Source organism: Danio rerio, chromosome 9 (genome assembly GCF_049306965.1).
Source record: "Danio rerio strain Tuebingen ecotype United States chromosome 9, GRCz12tu, whole genome shotgun sequence".
NCBI lineage: Eukaryota > Metazoa > Chordata > Actinopteri > Cypriniformes > Danionidae > Danio > Danio rerio.
Window position 1 is genome coordinate 30,746,175 of NC_133184.1, and position 20,254 is coordinate 30,766,428.

At 35.7% G+C, this 20,254-nt stretch overlaps 1 long non-coding RNA gene across 1 annotated transcript; it reads right to left on the minus strand.

Moving 5' to 3' along the window:
• Positions 1 to 1,869: 1,869 nt before the first annotated feature.
• On the minus strand, positions 1,870 to 19,974 carry LOC141376147 (uncharacterized). Its single transcript, XR_012385456.1, has 3 exons — positions 19,901 to 19,974; positions 3,865 to 3,974; positions 1,870 to 3,092 (listed from the first exon to the last, which is right to left on the minus strand). It is a non-coding gene; the product is annotated as an uncharacterized lncRNA (long non-coding RNA).
• Between the last annotated feature and the right edge of the window lie 280 nt (positions 19,975 to 20,254).

Sequence of the window (20,254 nt, forward strand, 5' to 3'; positions counted from 1 at the left end):
ATTGACTGGTGCCACTGATATAGCTGATTCACTGCCCCTCCCTCTCCCAGATCGTCGTTGACATCACACACACACTTTCAATAGACAGCAACGGCAATTTAATATTAACCTTAATGTACATTAATAGAAGAACCTGTATTAATATTATTTTGGCTCAAAAAGGAATATTGATAATTGACATTAGAGTCTGTATAGTAAGTGTGTGTGTGTGTGTGTGTGTGTGTGTGTGTGTGTGTATATATATATATATATATATATATATATATATATATATATATACACACACACACACATCTACACAACCTTACTATACAGACTCTAATGTCAATTATCAATATTCCTTTTTGAGCCAAATTGTATATGGCGATATTTATCGCAGAACAACAAAATATTCCAATGTTAGACTTTTCCAATACCTAAGAGGTTATGGCATGTATACAAGACACATAACCTTCTACCACTCCGTCCTCAATTCACAATAGAGAAAGGAGACAAAAAAGACACAATAGACAAAATTGCCCACCCTTATATCAATAATAGCGGAAAAAAGAGATTGATTGAAACGTAAGAGTTTGAATGGAGAGGTGGTGCATGAAGAACAATCACTCTTGTGTACACTCCAGGCACGACTTTGGCAGTGCTTCTCCTCTGATTCATATTTAAAAGCATTTGCAGCTGCCGTGCCATAACACTGACAAAGGCCGTAATTGGCATGTGCAACAAAGGCTCTGCAGATGCCATCTAAACCTGCGTAATGTGTACAGTATGTTGCAAAGCTCCATGATATGCTTTGAACATACAGGAAGAAAAATTACCACAGCCATGCTGTATTGCTATGGCTAAAAGACTAAAACACCCTGATCTGAAATAACACATTAAACCAGAAGTTACAAAACTGAACAAAACTACATAACACAGATAAAGAAAAAGGGTGCAATAAAGTCTTGATGTCACTGTATAGCTGTATCTAAATTACTCTTCAGTATTTATTCTGTGCTTTAAATATATTCCTACAGGAAATTATATCCTTTTTTGAGTATGTGTGGATATTATATTGCCTTATTCTCACCGAGAATTTAATCAGTTGTCTTTATTAAATAAAGTCAGAATCGTCAAAAGCTCTTTCTCCTCTCTCACCAGTAAGAGATTGTGAGAAATATTAGCTGAAAACTATTTTTTTTTCCTCCGGCACCCATGATTACTCATTTTCAGTATAATTTGTTTGGGGATACAATAATCTCGCATTCTGGATATGAACTCTATCATGGGGCATTAGTGGAATTTCAGAGACTGCAGGTGTTTCCATGACTCTGTTATTTTTAGAAGAACTACTCTGTGTGTACTGTGCAGATTTCATCTAAAAATATTCATTTAGACATTTGATCGAATTTAAATGGCATTTTAAAGCATTGTATTGTAATGTTGTAAGGCTCAAATCTGTTTAATTTTGTGCAGTTTTGCTGGTTTTTGCAACATCTAAATTTAAACAAAATAGTTCAACAAACTCTCTCTCTCTCTCTCTCTCTCTCTCTCTCTCTCTCTCTCTCTCTCTCTCTCTCTCTCTCTCTCTCTTAATTCAAATTGTCCAAAAACATGTCTAATTTTTGTAACTTGCTTGCCATAATATCCTAGTTAATTCTTTAAATTGCACTTTAAGCTGAATACTATTATTACAAAAACATCATTTTAGTATTTTAACTTTTCTTTCAGTGTTATGTGCTGTTTTTTGTAATTAACTATAATCTTTATTTGGACATTTCTGAGTGAAATCTGTTTTTTAAACCCAATGTTGTAGACGTAAAAGCTTTTTTGTAAAGCTTCTATGGCTCATTTGCTGAAACATGATGCAAGAGAAAAATACTTCATACTCCAAGAGGCAAGAAAACACCTCTATTTTCTACAAAGGAGCTCATTTCACAAAAGTATGCAATTTGGTATAGTTGCTGAGTTTTCTTCGCTTACAGAAAAACATGTAAGAAGTCTTTCGAAAAATGTCATAAGAAAAATTAAATTAAAATGATGAGATTAAATGTAATACAATGATGATGAAAGGTGCACAACAACATATTTTTGAAAGGAAGAAAGATATCTTCATAGATGAAACTCATGTTTTAAAATAATTTGTGATGTAAAATAATTTGTAATTTGTAATGAGATGTGGATAATAACTACAACAGTCGATTGTGTGATTTCATTGTGCCAAGTAGAAAGTTTGATGGAGATGGGATTATGGTGTGGGGTTGTTTTTCAGAAACTGGGCTTAATTCCTTAGAGTTCCAGTATAAGAAACTAATAATAATTCAGCATACAAAGACATTTTGAACAATTTCATGCTCATACGTTCATACTGTACAGCAATCTACAAAGCTGGTATGAAGAAACTGGTGTGGAGAAACTTGACTGGCCTGAGCTGAACCTGACTGAATACCTTTAAGGCTGGGACACACCAAGCCGAAGGTCAACCGATTGGCAGCATCCATCCAGCTATAGGTTGTTTTGTGCGCACACACTGACGTTTGTGCGGTTAATACCAGATTGAGTTGGCCCAACTCATCATGTTAAATCTACATTGGTCATCAGTTAAAGAGAGCACTCTGATTGGCTGTTCAGCAACAAATTAGCAATGAATAAGAACAAAAACCGAACTGACAAGACCAAGTTAACAACTCAAGTTAAGAGGGAACACAAAGAAGCCAGCAGTAAATTCACTGCATTTCCCAAATATTTGCAAATTATATGGATTACTAGATTATCAGATGTATTTGCATGAGCAAATCCCTTTGTGGTGAGTGACACATACTGTGATAATGATACTAAACACTGGTTTGTTTGGGCTTTTTGTGCGAGTGTCTCATATTCTGGTTTCCTTTTGTTGAGTGAAAACAGATTACTGCCCCAGTGTGTGTGGAAAGACACACTGTCTAATAAAGATGCTGATTGTGCACTCACATTTCAGTTGTCTGCCATCTTCTTGGTGTGTTTTTGTGCAGCTTTTTGGTCGAGACAAGATCAGATGCAGCCATCATGAGCCAACAACACAATTGGTTTTCATCAGTGTTAGATGTTTGGAGTTGGCTTGGTGTGTCCTGGTCCTTAGGATGAACACATAAATTTCTCATAAACACTCTGCTATACCTTATAAAAAACCTTCTCTGAACAGTTGAAACTGTTATATCTGCAAAAAGTTGGCCAGCTCCAAATTAAACCCTATCAACCCAGACTCAAATATGTGCCCAGAACTACATTTAAAAAAAAAAAAAAGCAACAAATAATTCCTGGACTATGTCGTACTGTAGTTTTTGTTTTCACAATCCACTAAAGAGTGACATATACATTCATTTATTCTTTTTCCTTCAGCCTAGTTGACTTCAGACTTATTTTTCAGGGGGTGGTACAGCGGAATTAACTATTACGGCATGTGTTTTTACACAGTGATTGCCATTCCACTGGCAACCCAGTACTGGGAAACACCCATCCGCTCTTGCATGCACACATGAACTCAAACATTTTAGTTAATCCAATTCACTTACAGCAATTGTCTTTGGGCTGTAGGGGAAACCGGGGCACCCAGAGGGGCACCCAACCCACACAAATACAGGGAGAACATGCAAACTACACACAGAATTGCCAACTGACCCAGCTGGGACTCAAACCAGTGACCTTCTTGCTGTGAGGCAACAGTTTTAACCCGCAAATATTAACATCCTATTCATGTGCATGAGAGAAGCCAATATATCAGCTTGACAATCAAATTGACTGACCCACCCATCCCCCTCCCTAAACCCATCGATAGTATTTTCAAAAATAAAAGGAAAGCCATCACGCCCATGTGCTTCTAGCATAAAATTTTTTTTTTTTTTTAACCTGGTTTCTGGAACCATCCTTTGCCAAAGTCGAATCCTAGTCTGTTGTGCTCCACTCCACATCCCATTTCTGGCACCGTTCACGATGAGCTACCATGCAAATCAGTCACACTGGAAAAACCATCCAAACAGAGATAAGCAGTCAGTAGTACAGTCCCAGAGCAATCGTTTTACACATAAAATATACCCATATGTACCCGCGAGCACATATTTCTCAGTTCTCAAAAATATACAGCAGGGTACATTTTCCAAATGAGCCTGTGGTGAGTAAGATTGGGATGACATTAAAGCTCATGTTAAGGTAGATGTCCTGACTTTTTTGGCATGGTTGCTTCATTCTAGTATATAAGTGTCTTTTTTTTCTTCTTGAATTCATTGTTTTCTCTTTCTTTTTCCAGTAAAATATACAATATACAGTACTGTTCAGAATATGTCATCTGCAATAAAAGCCCTGCCGTCGTAAGGGTTTAGTTGGTTTTAATGGCTTTCCAGGTTACTCAGAGAGGGAATGGAAGGGTAATTTATAAGTCATTTTCAGACTTATCCTCAGTGGCATTGCGTGACTGTAGAAAACTCTAGTCCACATCTCCAGCTGTTACTCAAGTTTTAAGTGGTGCTGTTGACATTGCTGGTTAAGCTGAATTGCCTTAACAGAAACTGTATTATACGCAGTGGGTATGCTGGAGAACTTCATGCCTCTCTAATGTGACAGTGTTGTACAACTGCTGATGAAGCTCTGAACTGCACACCTGGGATTTCAGATTGTTTTTGCTGAGAACAGAGATTTGAAAAGAAACCACTTATCTCGCCAGCCACAGCTCTGGAGAAGCACACGGGGCAAACATTTTAAGATGCATGACAAGATTTTAATGTTTAAAAAACCTCTTGCATGTATTTATTTAATCAAAAAACACATAGACTCAAAATAAACTGTTTTATCGAAAGTAGTAAAAAAATAATAATTTATTCCTATGATTTAAAGTTGAATGTTTAGCATAATATCTCCAAATCTTCAGTGTCACATGATCCTTTAGTATCAATAGTAAAATAGTATTCAATATAATATGTTATATAATATGTTTCTGCTGCTCAAAAACATTTATTGTTAGTTTTGGATAATGTTGGGCTGCTTCATATTTTTGTGAAAATTGTGATACAGTACAATTCAAAAGTACCATTATATTCCATTCATTTATCAATGGCTCAATAAGACTAAAATAAATTTAAATAAATGCTGTTTTTTTCCATCAAAACATCAACGAAAGTAAAAATATATCAGTTTTCACATAATTATCAATAGTTATAATTATGAATATAGGACATCTTCAAAACAAAAAGTCCTGATGCCAAACTTTTAACATACGCTCATTCTAAAAATGAAGCCCTGTATTCGTTTTTGGAAATTGCGAATTATATTGTAGTATGTTTGGCTGCTTTTCATGTTTAAAATAAATTAGTGCTTTTGAAAACACTATTGGTTGGGTTTAGGGGAGGTGGAGGGAGGTTCAGTCAATAATATTCAGATGCAGACCCGCAGACCCACGCACTCGTGTCAGGCACACACAGAACATATATGGTTACGATGGAAGTTTATGTTATTAACGTCTTCTCGGTCATTGTCATCAATATATTTTAATGTAAATTCTTAATAATATTGTACAAAAACAATAGTGTATACTATTTCACAAATAAGGCAATCATGACAGGCAAATAGGGAACAGACTGAACAGTTTTCTATTAGTTATCATAGATGATCAATCATTATTTATCTGGTAGAGTCAATATAGCAGATACTCGATTGCTGGCTTTGCTGAAACACTTTTCAGAGAAATTTAAACGATATAAACTTGACAGGTTTCATTTATATAATGGATTCGTTATAACTAAGGAAATAATAGGAAATTAATATGTATAGGCTATATATGGTTATGTTATAAAAATCTTTTTACATTTAATAAATGTATGACAATATTTTACTCCAGCGATTGAATAGTATTTATTTGCTTAATTTTCTAATAACGTTTTATTTATACTTTCCCACATTAAATACTATAGTAATTTATAGTAATATATTGTTTTTATATTGTTATATAGTATTTATAAACCATAACCATAACGTAAAAATTTCAAAAAATTATATATATATATATATATATATATATATATATATATATATATATATATATATATATATATATATATATATATATAGTTTATTAAAAGATAGTAGATTATAACTATATTAATTTTTAATTAATAACTATAGTAATTCATTTTAATGTAACACATTATTGATTGTTTTTTACATTTACATACCTAACAATTTTAACTAAGTGTGGCAACATTAAGATCCGGAATTAGTTTATTACACTTAATCCTACAATTAGATGGTCTATTGTTTTCTTTGTGTGTGTGGATATGTGAATAAAGTCATAAATGTTTAATTTAATTATTTTTATTTACATAATTTGAGTACCAAAACTGCACAGATGTTAAAATGATTGTTACGATAGAATAACGAAATAATGACTAAAATAGGAAACCCTAAACTGTTTACAGTATAATAAATAGCAATCGTAGCACAGGCGGTCTCGACCGCCATATTTGTGAAATTCAGTAGGTGGTGGTAATGCTCCTAAGCAGTTAGTTGTCATTAAACAAGAAAAAAAAAAAAAATAGATGACTGATCTGTCATTAACCGTATATGATTTGCCTAGATCGTGTGTGTTAGATTGTTTGTGCCTGAAATGTGTGCAGCTGGATATATTCGGTTCAGTCGATAGGTCAATCAGTCAGTCGACAGCAGTCTCTGGTGGAGAACAGCAGGTGTGAATGGCACTCGCGAGACAAATTTGAGATCTGAGAAAGTTTACACAGTAGCCTCTGGCAGATTTGCGAAAACAAAATAAACCGACTAACTTACTGACCAACTGACTGATCGCCCCACCCTCCCCCTTCCCTAAACCCAACCAATAGCAACTTCAAAAGCATTGATTAACCCACCCACTGCCTTTCCTAAACCCAACCACAGAGTTTTGAAAAGCAATTCAAAAAAGAAAAGCCCTAGGCAGATTTTTACCACATTTTCAGATTTTTTTTAACACATTCTCACCCTGTTATTTATTTTTTTAGCTTTTTTTTTAACTGCTTTCTGGAACCACTCTTCACCAGACTCAAACCCTGTCATCGTGGTCAACTCCGCTCTGCATATCAAGTCCACCGATGTACGTGTCAAGCTACCGGACAAAATGGTAACAACAGAAAAGCAGTCCACATGCAGGTAAGAGGTCAGCTGATATGCGAAAAAAGGAACGGCATCATACCGCTCTATAGCGTTCAATTTAAAGTCAAAATGCAGCCATACGGAGCTGTGGCTACATTCACGATTTCCAGAAATGTAAATAGAGCCACTGTCCTGGTCACACAGTGAAGACATGAATAGTTCTCTTTTAGTCAGTTTATTCAAAACAATGTGGATATTTCAACAGGAGAAGCAGCTAAGTGATATTTGTAGAATGAGAGCGATTTAGTTAGCAGTTCACTAGATAAACAACAGATCTTCCATCAACCACCAGTGTAATATAGTCACTTCCCTTATGCCAAGTTCAGACTGCATGATTTTCAAAGTAGTCGTGTCACATATGTTTTCACACTGCATGATTATCTTGGGTAGCGTTTTGTTGCTGCTTTGTTTACAGTGCAAGATGGATCGGCGACAGGGGCTTTCACATTGCATGACTTTACAATAGAAAGGATCGCCGACAACTTCGTCCAAACTACATCTAACAGTCAAAAACACATTGTATATGTTTTGTTATTAACAACATAACGAGAAAGAAGCCTTTAATGGGGTAAAAAATGTGCATATTTGCTCACCTGGGCTTGAAGGGATTAAGCAATTTCTCCTCAAATTAAGTTGATAATTAATTAATCATTTTTTAACTTTCTGTATGAAACTTCAAACAGACACGGGTGCTCCAGAGTCCTGTCAAACTTCTACTAGATTTTCCTCCATTTTGTGGGTCCAAATAAATCGAAAATGAGCACTTAACTTCTCCCCTATCTTCCCAATGGCCTGCAGGTTGACAACAAACACACACATATACACACATGCTCTCTCATTGGCTGTAGGCGATCGCCGATGTTATTTTCAGTCAAAACTCATTTCACACGGCATGATTTGGATCGCTGAAAGCTCCAGATATTTAGCATGCCAAATATCTCACAGGCATCGACGACTCATCTGCGATTCTCTCAGATCGCGTCTTTGATAGTTCATACTGTGTGATTGTCACTCACGTGCATGAGCACCGATTTGCCTGTGATTTCAGGCATTTGTCGGCGATTTCTCAAAACCTGTCTGAAGCCAAAATCAGGGCTAAAATCATGCAGTCAGAACTAGGCATTATTCACAGCTTTTGCATCCACCGGTGAAGAGAAACGTCCATAGGAGAAGGGAGACATCCACGAACAAAGGCAAGTGGGGGAGAAAGTGAGGTGAACCATCTGACTTCAATTCCAGCAGATGAGTGACTGGAATCAGTGAGCTTGTGTAGTGAACGGTGATTGATGGTGCAGGTGTATGTAATTAGAATTCAGGTGATTGTGCACATGTGTGGTGAGAGGTGGCTGCTGCGGGACAGCAATGATTGGAGCTGTAGGAACAAGATGGTGAGGGAGAGTGGTGATTGGAGCAGCAGCAACAAGTCAGGGATGTGACAGCTACCTTTTCAGAATGAGCCTGTGTGCAAACTTTTAATCGTTAGTGTATAATGTTAGATTGTTTTAAAAAAAAAAAACTTGTACTGTTACACTGCCAATTCCTATGGGAAGCTAATGGGTAAGCAAAGCCCTCGAGCCACTGGACACATCACTGAAATAGCTAAAACTACAGCAAAAGAAATAGCGTTTCCCCTACTTGGCTTTCTGTGTGCATTGTGTTCAAAACAACATCATTACTATAGTGCTCTACCACAAGCATTATTAATGAAGTGTCAGTCAAGGCAAGTGTCAGTTCTCTATAAACATCAAAGCCAAGGGTTCCCAAAGTCCCTGATGGAGCAAAAAAAAAAAACAGCTTTCTGTCTGCTCAGCATGTTAATAACAACTTTAGCCATCGTAATATAAACTGGATCAACACTGCTCTAGTCACTCAAAGCTAATTGCTGCATTTTTAAGCATATTAATAGTGTCAGATGTAGATTTGTTTTTCAGAATGGTACTTTTTTCACACTTTGCTTAACCCTGGCAATTTAGTAGCAGGTTTACTGTAGCACCTCTTTTTACCTGCTTCAGTGCATTTTTGCATAATTGACCCTGCGCTGTGCTGCCAAACATATAGTGTGAAACAATGTACTCTTTGAAAATCATACACCAATGTTTTGCAATCACAGTTAATTGCATGCACTATTTGCTTTTGACAGTTATGGAAACACTGTTTTGTGTAGTCATTTTAGCATTTGAGAGAAATGACAAACTGTGATGGAAAACACATGAGCTAGGGTAAAGCACAGACTGTTTAGAATAATGATTTTAAAAGCCTATATGATTTTAAAAAAATGTAAATAAAAGCTTTAATTGAGGCATTTGTCCAATTAACAAAATTTGCAATATATGTCAATATATATGGTTAATATGTTAATAGTATTAATATGGCTGTAGGTTAACGTAGGTTCAAGTGTGAAAAGTCATGATGATAGTGATAATGACTTTTTTTTATTGATTATTGTTAGGTTTTTACTGCTATTTATAGAATATTGATAGATTACTATGGAATACATGATTCTAATTGGTCAATCATGACATTCCAAAATATGTTTTACACGGATAACACATCACTAAAACTAGTATAATTGGCTTCAGAGTCAATCACAAAGAATGTGTTATTAGCTATATTTCCATTGACCTATTTTTATGCACATTTTGAATATGCACATAAAAGCATCGGCTGATGGAAACACCAAGATGAGCATAATTTTTGAAAATGTGCATTAAAACATATGCACATAACTGAGCAGGATAAACTTTTTATACGAAAAGAAAAAATGAGCACTATACAATCTATACATATACACACACAGTTGGCATTTCTGTGGGGAGTTTGCATGTTTTCCCTGTGTTGGTATGGGTTTCCTGCGGGTGTTCCGGTTTCCCCCACAGTCCAAACACATGTGCTATAGGTGAATTGATTAACTAAATTGGCCGTAGTGTATAAGTGTGTGTGGATGTTTCTTAGTAGTGGGTTGCAGCTGGACATGTTTTACTGTATAAAACATATGCTGGATAAGTTGACGGTTCATTCCACTGTGGCGTCCACTGATTAAAATAAAGGGACTAAGCCGAAAAGAGAATGAAGGAATAAGAAAGATATCTGTTGTCTTTTTAGACCAGAATCATGATCTTTTTTTAGACCTAATCTAAACTCCTTGACTCTTCATCCCTCCTTTCTGCTTCATAGCATGTTTAGTTAAAATGCGTTCATCATCATATTGCTTACATTTTAGTTTTGTGTACTTGCAAAACTCACTGTGCCAACTCTTCCTCATGAAGCGCCGTTTTGCAGGCTTCACAATGCATGAGCGCTGCCTGTTTTTTCGATGTGCATGTTAACAACCGGGATTCCTCTTTTGTCTTCACATGTGCTGCTGAGGTTTCTCAGTCCCACAGTTGCAAAAAAAAACTTCTTTCTAGGTATTTTGAATGTGCAATTGCTTTATTTAAATAAAAATGTCCAAGACAAAGTTAAAAAGTTTTTTTATTAGTATATGTACACTAGCAGTGGAACTTACTACGATGCAACAGGGTGCCACCTGAAATCTTGTATGTAGGGCTCCAAATTGGTTAGGGGCGGGCCTGATTAGTGCTATTATATTAATCACCTCCAGAACTTTCAAGATCGTCTACATTAGGTCTCATGGCTTCAAACCCCACCATATGTTCATTGCATGACGGCATACGTGAGGCACAAGTTATTTATTAAACAGAGAAAAGATTCACGCAGTTTCTCCTACAGCAGCAATATCCATTTTTACTGTTTATTTGTGATGATTTTTTAATGGAAACGCTGCTTTATTCGCATGTCTTTTATGCCATATTCCAGTTTTGCGCATACATTTTATATACACACAGACACAGAAGATAACGTATCAGAAAGTATCATTTCCCAAAACGTCTACATAGAAATGTGCTTTCAGACTTCCGGTTATGGCGGCCACCTGAGAAGACGTGCCTCACGCTGCTTTGTCCTAATTATTACAACTTTTTACTAAAAACATCCGTATAAGCAACAAAACGTGTTAGAATAAGGTTGAGGTAAACGCTACAATGTCGAAGTCTGCCAAGTTAAATAAAAAAAATAGTAAATCGTCGAGACAGCCGAAACTAACAGATTACCGTGTCTGTGGTGAAACACAGAAGGGTAACGAAGTAGCCGCGGCGGATGAGTCTAACGGAGAGGGCACAGTTGAAGGAGCGAAAGCAGACGACATACTGGCTGCTATAAACTCCCTAAAGACGGACTTTTCGTCAAGATTTGATGGAATTTTGACGGCGATTGAAAGTATGAGAAAGGAGATAAATGATTGTGGTGAACGGGTGTCGCAGGCGGAATTGCGGATTTCAAACGTAGAGGATGACGTTGCCCACCTGCAAACCAAAGTAAACAGACTTGAGTCAAAGAACAAAACATTGGAGGATAAACTTGTGGACTTAGAAACCAGATCGCGTTTAAACAATTTGAGATTGGTGGGCCTCCCGGAAGGCGCCGAGGGACGAGACCCCTGTTCCTTTTTGGATAAGTGGATTCCAGAATTACTGAATGGTATCGCTTTGCAGTCCTCATGTATCATCGAATAGGCACACCGAATCGGACCAATGAGGGACCCAAAAGCTCCGCCGCGAACGCTGATAATGCGGTTCCTTAACTTCAAGGATAAGCAGGCAGTCATCACAGCTGCACGGGCCAAACAAGATATTCGGTACAAGAACCAGCAAATAAGGTTTTTTGCTGACTTGGCAACTGGAATACACCAACGTCGGAAGCAATTTGACCCAATACGTCAGGAACTGCGCAGCTTGGGGATTCGACAAGGAATGATTAACCCAGCCAGGCTGCTGGTAACATATAAAGAACAAACTCGTACTTTTCAAACGGCAGACGAAGCACAAGAATTCATCAACAAAATTAAGGAGGACACTAACACCAGTTAAAAAAAAGAGGTTAGAATATTTGAGAATGAAACAATCGAAAGTGCACTGATATCTGAAACCTTTTAGCAGGTAATCAAAATACATTGTAATATCTGAAGCCTCTATCAGGTTAAATTATATATACAAAAAAATAAATTACTAGATAATCAGACAAAAAAGGAAATATGTGTGAAACGGATAGACTACAGTATACTGGTTGCAGACGGGTGTAAATTGTTAAAATAAGTAGCGGCAGTGAGGGTTCAGTAAAAGGGATAACACAGAGTGGTTTGACTGATCCTCACTAGTGTGGAGCAGTGTTTAGCTATACTGGGAATCAGGATGTTTCTAGGGGAGATCCCACAGAAGTGGGAAAGGGGTAGTTCATGTTGTTCAGTGTGCTGGATGTGGGTTCGTACATCCAAGTTCGTCTTGCTTCTCTGTAATCCTATTTTCATAATACAAGGTAATCTATTTTTTTCATTTGTAAAAAATGTCTCAAGGAGTATCCCTTAATTTTGTTTCCTGGAACTGCAGAGGCCTACAACAACTTAAAAAAGTCAAACAAGTCATGAATAAACTAAAAGATATGGACTCTAAAATAGTGTTTCTACAGGAAACACACCTACTAGAAAATGACATAATCAAAATAAGGAGGAGATGGCAGGGTAGTGTGTTCTCAGCATCATTTTCATCCCAGGCTAGAGGAGTGGTGACCCTTATTCATAATACAGTACCATTTCAAGTAAAACAAATACTTAAAGATAAGTTTGGGAGATATCTAATAGTTCAAGGGTCTCTACTATCAGAATGTTTAAACCTGGTAAATGTATAAGGTCCCAATACAGATGACCCTAAATATTATGTAGATTTATTTTTTACACTATCAACATTACCAGGATTATATATTATAGCTGGAGATTTTAATTGTACACTAAATCCATGTCTGGACAGATCCACTGGACTGGACGAGACACATAAAAAATGTAGAGCAGAAATTATTAATTTAATTAATAAATTAAATTTGCTGGATATTTGGAGAGAACTAAAACCACAAACAAAATCATATTCTTGTTACTCAAATGTTTTTAAGACATATTCTCGTAAATATTTTTTTAATTTCATCAGAATTACGGGCCAAAATTCACAACAGCTTCTACGATAATATTGTGATGTGATTTCAGACCACGCCCCATGTTGTATAGAATATGTGGATAGAAAATTGACAAAAGACCCAACTAGATGGCCTTTTCAGCATAAATGGTTACAAGATGAAAACTTTGTGACATATATAGAAAAGCAGATTGAAGATTTTTTTAAAATTAATACTACACAAACATCTGCATGCATAAAGTGGGAAGCTTTTAAAGCTTTCCTCAGAGGACATATTATTAGTTATGTAGGTTCAAAATCAAAAAAGACAAAAGAAAAGAGAATACAATTAGAACATAAAATAAAAACTCTTCAAGGAAAAGTCTATGAGAAGAATGATCCACAAATTCAAAAGGAGTTAATGATTTTGAGGGCTGAATACAACAAGCTTTCTGCTTTTAGAGCTGCCTCCAGTCTTTTGAGACTAAAGCAATCTTTTTTCGAACAGGGAGATAAATCAGGTAAACTTTTAGCATGGCAAATAAAACAATTGGAGACCAAAACACCTATAACAACTGTAAGAGTAAATGGAAAGGATATAGTGGATCCTGTTGAAATTAATGATGTCTTAAAAAGCTATTACAAAGAACTATATGAAGCAAAAAGTAAGACCAATTTACAAAATCAAAAAATGTTTTTAGATGAATTACCTATACCGGTCCTTTTAAACGAACACAAAACAGACTTGGAGATGAAAATTAATATAGAAGAAATAGGGAATGCTATTGATAACCTGAAATCAGGAAAAAGGGCAGGACCAGATGGTCTCCCAATAGATCTGTATAAAAAAATTCAAAAATAAATTACTAATTCCACTAATGGAAATGTTTCTGGAGGCATTTCAAAAAGGTAATTTTCCACCTACTATGAATAATGCTTTAATTATTTTATTGCCAAAACCTGGTAAACCCCCTAATAAATGTGAAAATATGAGACCTATAAGTTTGTTAAACTCCGATCTTAAGATAATATGTAAACTTTTAGCAAACCGGCTACAGAAATCATTACCATATATAATTAATAAAGACCAAAATGGATTTATAATGGGAAGGCAGGGTTTTCATAAATGTAAGACGGGTATTAAACATTATTCACATTAACAAAGAAATATCAGATACAGCACTCTTATCACTAGATGCTGAAAAGGCCTTCGATAGGGTCGAATGGCCCTATCTTTTCAATGTTTTAGAAAGATTTGGAATGGGAGATAACTTCATAAAATGGGTTAAAGTAATATACAAAAATTCGACTGCAGAAATCCTAACTAACAGAAATATTTCCAAACCAATAAAAATTGATAAAGGATGCCGACAAGGTTGCCCACTCTCTCCTTTGTTGTTTACACTAGCAATTGAACCCTTTGCAGCTGCAGTACGCTCACATCAGCAATACTCTGGGATAATGCTAGGACCAACAGAACATAGAATAGCCTTGTATGCTGACGATGTCATTCTATTTATGTCACAATTAAGTAAATCGATTCCAGCTGTGGTAAAACTAATCAAAACATTTGGCAATATCTCAGGATATAGGATCAATAAAACAAAATCCTCCATATTAATCTTAAATTCAAATGAAAGAAAGAATCCAGATGTAGAGGCATCCCAATTTGGAGTTGTTGAACAGTTTAAATATTTGGGAGTACAGATTTTACCAAGATTAGAAAATATTGTTGATGCTAATTATGCATCTTTAATGACAAAAATTAACGAATCAATGGATAGATGGATGTCACTACCAAGTTCTATAATTGGAAGAATTAATATTTTAAAAATGAACATACTACCCAAACTACTTTATTTATTTCAAAATATTCCATTACCTCCACCTTCAGAACTGTTTGCAAAAATTAAAACCATGTTTGTCAGATTTATATGGAACAATAGTGCGTTTGTCTTTGTTATACCTGCCATATGACAGAGGAGGTTTAAAATGTCCAAACATACTGTGGTACTACTGGGCGGCACAGCTGAGGTCAATAATGTTCTACTTCTCAACAAGTGAGTCTCCACATTGGGTAGAAATGGAATCTTATAATTTAACCTTACCTCTTCCCTCATACATCTATTCAGACACTGCAAAAAAACGACGCAAACAAACAAAAAACCCAATTGTAAAACATATGTTACAGATATAGTTTGATGTACAAAGATATCAAAAAAACTCAAATTCACTGTCTCAATTTAGTCCAATATGGGGCAATCGGTTCTTTGTACCAGGAAGAGCAGATGCAACATTTAAACTGTGGGAGTCGAAAGGACTTAAAATGATTCAAGATCTTTACTTGACAGATTCAGATAGAATGATGTCCTTTGAAGAGTTGAGGCTTAAATTTAATCTTAATAGAAAACATTTTTTCAAATATCTTCAATTAAGAAGTTTTGTTAAAGCAAATCAAGATAATGATCTTAATAGACCCAAATACTCCTCTTTAGAAAAAATGATGATAAAAGATAATCTAAGAAAAGGTATCATATCAGAGTTCTATGGTTTGCTGACAATGAACTCACCCGAGAATTCATACTGTAAGTTGAATGCATGGAAGGAAGATTTGCAATCTGAATTTTCGGAGGAAGATTGGGAAGAAGCCTGCACTAAAGCTCATACTATGTCTATAAATTCACGTCTTAAACTTATACAATATAAATGGATCATGCGGACATATGTAACACCAGTACAATTAAATAAATATAATAAAAACATACCAGATATATGTACAAAATGTTTGGAAGCTAGAGGAACCTTGTTTCACTGTATTTTGCAGTGCACAAAAATTAAATTATTTTGGGAAGAGGTGAGAATTATAAGTGAAAAAATTATTTCAAAATAAATCCTCCTTGACCCAAAGCTTTTTTTGCTAGGTTTATACCCAGAGGACTCAAACTATAGTAGAAGCGAACAAATATTTATAGACCTCAGCTTGCTTTATGCCAAAAGATGTGTAGCTTTGCTATGGACAAAGATGCAAAGACCAAACGCTACTCAATGGATAAAACAAATGTTGTCAAGTCTGCCATTAGAAAAAATAACTTATATACTAAGGGCTAAACAACGTGTATTTGAAAACATATGGAGTCCTTTCATTAGTTATATCAAAGAAGTGGAATTAACAGAGGAAGAAGTTGATGAATAATATTTGATGGATAATGCAGTTCCAGCTTTATAGTTCTGCATTGATACATTACTTAATACATATTTGCTTTGCCTAGTACTTAGTATGATTATAATTGTCATGTTTGAATAGATTACCATAATTGAAAAAAAAGAGGAGCAGTTTTATTTTTTTATTATTATTATTATTTGTTATTATTATTGTTGTTTGCTCGTTTGTTGTTTGCTTTTAGTTTTTATTATAAATATATATATCCTTATATTTTGTATAATTTGTAAATGCAACAAGGTTATTATTGTTGTAAAATGTTTGTAAAATGTTGTATTTCAATGTGTACAAACTGAAAACGAAAAATAAAAATATTATGGTAAAAAAGAAATGTGCTTTCAAAAAAGTGCAAAATGCTGTTGTTGTGTAAATGAACAGACAAAACACTCACACAAAAAAAAAGTTTCCATATGTTGTGTAAATGCTTCTTTTTGTCTGCTGTGTGGTTGCTAGAGCATTCGGTGTAGTTTTCAGGACATTGCTAGACACCCTCACTAATAAGTTGTGCTACAGTAAGTACTTTCCTATGTAAGTTGCAAAGGTGTTGTATGTGACAGTTGTTAATGGGCTTGCTAGGGCATTTAAAGATGATAACCATTGGGGTTTCTGGGGTGTTGGGCCTGGGTCAAAGTATCAAAGTGAATGTGGTGTGTTTTTGATGATGTATTTTTGGTGGTTGTCATTGATAAAGTGTTTAAAGGGGGGTTTAGTTCGATTATATGAGGTGTTCTCTGTGGTTTCCAGGGCATTTCTATACTGCATTGAAGAATTCTAGAGGTTTTGAGAAGCTACGATGCTTGTTGGTCATTTATGCAGGTCATTTGTGCTTTGGTTCTGTAGTTGTTATTTTAGTTGTCTGCAGGAATGTTCTGAATGGCTGCACACATCTGTTTGTGATGCATTAAATATAATAATACGGCATTAAAGATGAGTGTTTCATTATTTTTCATAGAGCAAGGTGTTGTTTGATCAGTTTTTACAGGACTAGTGTCAAGGATCAATGAACACAGCCTCCTATAATGAGAAACCTGAGCTGTGTTTGGAATCAACCTCTATAACATTATTCACCATTCTCTTTACTGATAAACTATCATAGTCCACTTGAAGAAGTAAATGAAAACAAATGAAGAAATTCAAACATTTATTGCAAAAATGCACACAGTTCATCCAGGTTCATCCCAACACAAATCTATTAGGTTAACGTGACAAATGTAAGTAGATTGAACATAAAACAATTAAGTTGTCCCAAAGAATCTTAAAGGTGCAGTAGGTAACAGATTAGCATAAATCTCTGAATCACAGTCCCTCCCCTGCCGTCTAGAGCCACGCCTTCTAGCACAGCAAAAGAACCCTCTCTCGTGTTAAAAGCGACAAGTGCTTGTCCGGCGGCGAGCAAGTTAAACTGACATATTTCAGAGTGAATATTTAGAGTTGCATGGTAAATATAGGGAAAGACTAGGTGGAATGGTGCTGTTTACTTGTGTTTTGTTGTTAAACTAAATTAAAATCTACATTATCGATGCTGTAAAAGGTCCCTTATAAAACTGAAAATAGTCTTATCAATTCTTCATCGGAAGATTTTAGTGGCTGAACAACACTTCTGTGAAGCTATAACTCGCTTGTAACAACAACATCTAACATTACATCAGCTTTGCATGAAGCTAAAATAGTTTTAAAACAAAACATTACCTGTCTAAGAGAAATCCTTCAGCCATTGTTTCATCCTTCCTTCAGCATGCAAAGGTAACTCCAATATTGACTCAGGTTTTTAAAAAGTTTTGATTCAGAAGGTTTTTACCGATCTCGTGGGCGAACCCTCTCTTGTGAACACGCAGCAACAACAGCGGTCGGCGTAGCTGCGTACAAACGGCTGCGCAGTTGTTCAAATCTGCTTTTGCTGACAGACAGTTTCGCCTACTTATCGGAATTATGGGAGATGTCGGTCCGACTCTATTTAATTGGATGAACATTTTTTAGTTTTATGCTTTACCCAAAATATAAAAATACATATAAACACATTTAGATCATTTATTTAAATCATTACTATCCGACTGTGAAGAGACTTTCAACCAGCACTACAAGAAATGCTTCTGAAGACAATCACCTTCTGTACCTTTAAGAATTGTTTTGTTAAAGCTCATTTTAAATTAGTTTGAACAAGCTGCACAAATCTTCGTCTTTGACATTTATTGCTTAAATGAGCAATTTAATAAAGGATTAAGGAATATATGCCATTAACTATAAAAAAAAATTGTTGGGTTCCACACAATTGATTTGTGTTTGGACAACATGAAGGAACTGAATTAAATTATTGTTTTTTACAAATTTAAATAGATTGAACATTAGGCAATCTGCTTGGTAAGTCGTGACGTATTGGTCACGTATGAAATACTCTTTACAGGTCCAAGCTGCTCATTTGAATTGAGAAAATATTTGTTCATGACCACTTTTTAGTCATAACAAACATTAAAGTGAATCTTATTAAAATCATGGGGTATACAACAGTCTCTGGACTTGCTGCATCACAGACACCAATATTTTAACAATTTATATAAAATCAATCACTTTCTGCAATCAGATATTAGGCATGGATATATATTGCGATCATGATTTTCAAAAGTATTACATTTTACAATATGCTTTGTAAATATTTATTATTAGCATTTGTTAAGTCTCCCCATACAGTTTGAAAAAGAGCTTGGACCCGGAAGCCACTTCGCATGACGGCACACTTAACAAGGGGATAAAGCTGCACCCCACTCCGCCTCGAATTCAGCTCTTTTTCAATAAGTAGTATGAACAAACAGCAAACGTTATTTTTTGACTATTTAATAAAATGGATGAAACTGGCAAGACCCAGGAATTTATTCAGCACAACAACAGCTGCCACTGTGGTTTCAGACACCACTTCAAATAGCTGTCCCCTCAAAAAGTGTCCTATTTAAGTGTCTAAAACAGTGGTCACCAAACTTGTTCCTGGAGGGCCGGTGTCCTGCAGATTTTAGCTCCAACCCTAATCAAACACATCTGAACAAGCTATTCAAGGTCTTACTAGGTACACTTGAAACATGTAGGCAGGTTTGTTGAGGCAAGTTGGTGCTAAACCCTGCAGGGACACCGGCCCTGCAGGACTGAGATTGGTGACCCCTGATCTAAAAGGTGATTTTGGACACAGCTCTGCAATCTCATTTATAAACGTGGCATACGCACAATGCAAAATGCATTGCATGCAAAAGTTGTGATCTGTATTAAACAAACTTTATGGACGAATGTGTACAGATGCAAGTGATATCTAAGGTCACACTTTATTTTGATGGTCCATTTGTTGAATTTAAGTAACATTGCAACTAATTCTCATTAGATTATAAGTAGACTGTTAGGTTGGGGTTAGGGTTAGTGTAAGTTGACATGTAACGTTAATTGCAAAGTCAGTTAAATGTCTGTTGAAGGAGCCGTATGAACAGATATTAAGCAGACAGTCTACTAATACTCAAATCGACCATCAAAATAAAGTGTTACCAAATCTAAACATATTTACCTTAAATCAAGGGTGTCCTAACTTGTTCCTGGAGGGCCGATGTCCTGCTGAGTTTAGCTCCAACTTGCTTCAACACACCTGCCAGGACGTTTCTAGTATATCTAGAAAGAGCTTGATTAGCTGCATCAGGTGTGTCTGATTAGAGTTGGAGCTAAAGGCTGTTTCTCAATTCCAAGAACGCAGAGAACAGACTTGTGTTCTTGTGGAGACCGCGTCCTGTGAGAAATGAGATGCTGCATTCTTCCTGATGGTCACGTAACCTTCACGCGTTTTAAATGGAAAATTATTTAAACATTAAAGCATTCATACAATGATTTATTGTTTTTCCCCTTTTTACAATATATACTCTGCATA